Source organism: Fukomys damarensis, unplaced genomic scaffold, assembly GCF_012274545.1.
Source record: "Fukomys damarensis isolate Sample0158 unplaced genomic scaffold, DMR_v1.0_HiC HiC_scaffold_38, whole genome shotgun sequence".
NCBI lineage: Eukaryota > Metazoa > Chordata > Mammalia > Rodentia > Bathyergidae > Fukomys > Fukomys damarensis.
Window position 1 is genome coordinate 50,471,653 of NW_022900950.1, and position 4,231 is coordinate 50,475,883.

At 30.8% G+C, this 4,231-nt stretch overlaps 1 protein-coding gene across 2 annotated transcripts in view; it reads left to right on the forward strand.

Annotated features, from left to right (window-relative positions):
* The window catches only part of Zc3h13 (zinc finger CCCH-type containing 13), a 76,864-nt gene that overhangs the window by 28,205 nt on the left and 44,428 nt on the right, over nt 1-4,231 (forward strand). The gene's annotated exons all lie outside the window — the stretch shown is intronic.

A 4,231-nucleotide genomic window follows, 5' to 3' on the forward strand; every position in this document is an offset into this window, starting at 1 on the left:
CCATATATCAGAGCTTTTTAAATAAAAATAATAGATTTCTTGTTCTTTTCTCTTGAATTTGGTATTTATATGTGTGATTGAATATTTATATATTCATTAATATTGTTTTACAAAATAGAGTATTGCTCTCATCTAATTATAATACACATACATAATTTTCCTTGAACAACTTGCTTTTTCATTTAATATTTTTTATATTTATAGTGATACATGTAGCCTTAGTTCATTAATATTTATGTTACATATTTTATTTTCTATTGTTGAACATTTATGTTATTTTTGCTATTAGCTATTATAATTTATTCATAGTAAACATTCTTAGCTCTTTCTGTACATGATAAGATTAGTTTTTATAGTATATACCTAGCAGCTGAGTATATTATTTAGAAATTTTATAGTAGCTACCTGAAGAAATAAAAATAGTAATGATGAGGTATAATTACATTGAAGAAGAAAGAATAGGACAATAAACGTGTTTTCATTTATTGCCACTTTGTACTACAGTGGTACCTTGATTCACGAACTTGATTCTTTCCATGATTCTGGTTATAAACCAAGTCGAATGAGAACTGAATCAAATTGAATGGTTAGGTTTAATATTGACCTTATGGGGAAATTTGATTTAGTTCTCTTCTAGTTTGGTAGGCTGCCAGAATCATGGAGAGAATTGAATTTCTGAACTGAAATAACACTGTATTTAAATTTTAACTAAAGTGCATACACCAATTTTATTTTTTTCTAATAATTAAAAACCTCCCCAACATTTGATCAGTTGGTAAACCCTGTCTTTATTATGGTAAACCCATAATGAAATTCGTATCTCCTTTCTGGTGTCTGGAGAAACTTATCATAATTCAGATTCTATTTATTCTGTCTAGATTATTTTATCATTCTGTTTACTTTATATTGGGTCCAACCCTGTACAAGCAAATATATTTTCATTTAGCTCCCTTAGTTGCTCTTACAGTTGTCAGAGAAATCTTAACAGAACAATTCTGATTAATGTGTTATGCCTTGGTAAAACTCTGATTTTTCCATCCTATGGAGTGAAATTCATTTTCCTCAGAATGACATTCAGACTTTGATCTTTTCTGTCTTGTCAGTATTTTTGTTCAATTTTCCTCCTGCCATCTTCTGCACTCAGTCCATCAATCTCTAACTTACATTCTAAGTTTTTCTATTATTTTCCCATTTCTCCTTATAGAACATAATTTTTGTTCCCTTTTTCTACCTATCAGATTTTGTTTATGCCTTCTTATTAATATTAATTGCCTTTTACATTATATTTCTGGTATGACATATATGTTTTACAACTTCTATTAGGTTTAAGCTCCTTGAAAATTGGAATCTTAATGGTTCCTTCTCGTTCTTCCCACTGTGCCTACTTTGCATAGAGATTTGTGTTGTGATAAAGTATTCAGTAAAGATGACTTGATCTTTGTTCCTGGGATTTAGTAAATATTGCAGAGGGATGTGGAAGAAGTTGAACCAAATGATATGATGCACCCCACTTGCTCTCTGCTTGCTTAGCAGTTATATAACTTTACTTCAATTATATTCATTTCTCCAATAAACTGTATATCAGAAATATCTTGTTTTAATTTGCTTTTTCCTTGTGTTTGTGACATCTTTGAAATTTAATCTCTTCACAGAAAGTTTTAATAACTGTTTAGATGACAGTTGTTTCTTCCTCTTTTTGTAATACAATCTCACTTTCTTCTTTCTTAGTAACATCCTTTGATAACTATTTTACCAATTGATTTAACTCTACATTTCCTATATTCTGTTATGTAGTTGACTTTAAGATGAAGTATTAGTTTAATAATTGAATGGAAAGGCTTGAAAAACAGTACGTTGAAAACAAGGAAAACAGTTAATTATAGTGGTTTGTTACACAGTTCATATTGACTAGAGAGTGTATTAGATAATTAACTTCTAATTTCATTGCTGGTCATACATTAAGCTATTTGAAGATATGTTAACCACAAATAGTAGAATTTCAGTTAAAATTCAGTGGAGTCTTTCAGTCAGTGCTAGTAAGTCAACTGAAGTGACAAGCAGGAAAATAGATTCTTTTTGGGGGGGTGGTTTCTTAGGAGTCTATTTTTTATAATTTTTTTTTGGTACATGTTCATAATACATCTTAATTTCTTCCTTTCTTTTTTTTTGGTACTGGGGATTGAACTCAGGCCCTTACTCTTGCAAAGCAGGTGGCAGAACCACTGAGCTAAATCCCTGGTCCTTAATTTCTTTTTTTCATCCCCTTTCTCTTCTCTGTCCCCCCACCATTTCTTGATCCACTTCCTTTTTTTGTACATGTTTGCAGTACATAATGTTTAAAGAGTTGCCTAGTTTTAAGTAGGTTATCATACTGATTGGATGGTTATAATTACTGACAAGCTAAAACTTGCAGTGCTTCCTGAAAGCTGCCATTTCTCTTTGGCATTCTTTTTTATCTTAAAAATTTTTGATACAGATGCCAAATATTGACTAGTTTTTATATTTGAAATGGAAACATTTTTATAAATATAGATATTACCAGTTGGACACATAAGATATCACATAAATAGGCAGTATGTATGGCTAATATGGTTGTTGGTATAAGGTTAAAGATGAAAAATAGATTGATTCTTAATATTAAAAATTTTTTTTTTTGCTTCTTAAGTGGGTTACCTATCTGTAATAATAAGAAATAGGGATAATAAATTTTCTGAATGGTAATTATGATTGGATGCATTTATCTTTTGTAAATCCTTAGCAATTTTGAGGACTATACCATCCATTATCTTTTTAAATTTAAGAAATCTTGAGGCTTTAGAACTTAAGGTGATAGAAAGTAAGTTTTAGGATTTAGGCTTAAATCTTCATCTATAAATATTAATAGACAGTAAAATGAGTGAATTTTGAAAATTCATTAGGTATATCAAAAAGCTAAACCAGTACCAACTGAATATTTAGCAGATGGTTTATACAGAAGTGTTAAAATGGAAACCAAGAACAAATTTAAGTATAAATTCAGGCATAAATTTAGTACAGTTTGCCAAGAGTATTGCATTGATGTTATGAGAGCAGTAGATCTTGAACCCAAAAAAAAACCTGCGAGTAAGGACATTTTGGAGGAAAATTTTCAAGTGGAAAAAGAATGATGAGATTACCATGTTTAGAATTATTAGAATGGTTGCTAGTTAAAAAGAAAAATTACTGTACTGAATTTAAAGACAAGTTTATGATATTGCATTATAGAAGAGAGATGGGAATGACAGAAGAATTTGTCATGGGAGATCCAAGAGATGTAGTAACTGTATATGAGAGCTTTAAAGAGTTGTCATAAGTGATGAAATAAAAATAGATCAAGCTGAGTAAAAAATGTGAAATTTCAGATTGGAACAGTTTATGAATGCTGGGAAAGTTTTCTTTCTTTCTTTTTTTTTTTAATAATTTTTATCTTATTTTATCCCATTCCTTCCCTCCTCCCTCCCCTCTCTATGTACAAAAGCTTTGTTTCCATTTTTTTCCTTCTATTTTCAGTTTTTTTCTTGGCCTTTCCTTCCCCTTTCCTTCCCTCCTCCCTTGTTTCCCTTGCCATTTGAACACTTTTCTTCCCATTTCCCAACATCCATAATACGTCTCAATCCTTATTTTCACAGTTTCTCACACCAGAGAAAAACAATATGGTATTTAAACGTGTGTCAGATTTATTTCACTTAAGAGTATAGTCTCATGGTTCATCCATTTATCTATAAATGTTGGAAGCTCATCCTTCTTTACAACAAAGCAGTGCTCCATTGTATTTAAAAAAAAAACAAAACTATATCTTTTTTATCCAGTAGTCAGTTGATGGGCATTTGTGCTGTTTCCAAGACTTAGCTATTACAAATTGTGCTGCTATAAACGAGTGTGCAGATATCGCTGTGGTATGATGTTTTTATTCTTTCAGGAAGATACCAAGTTTAGCTGGGTCAAATGGAACCTCCCTCTAGTTTTAGTTTTTTGAGAAATCTCCACAGTAGTTACACCAGTCTGTACTCCCACCAACAGTGGAGAAAGGTTCCTTTATCCCCACAACCCCACCAACATTTGTTATTGGTTGATTTTTTTGATAGCAGCTATTCTTTCTGGAGTGAGATGGAATCTCAGCATTGTTTTCATTTGCATTTCTCAAATGACCAATGATGTTGAGCTTTTTTTTTTTTTTTTTTTTTTTTTTTTTGGGTGTCTATTTTAGGCCTTT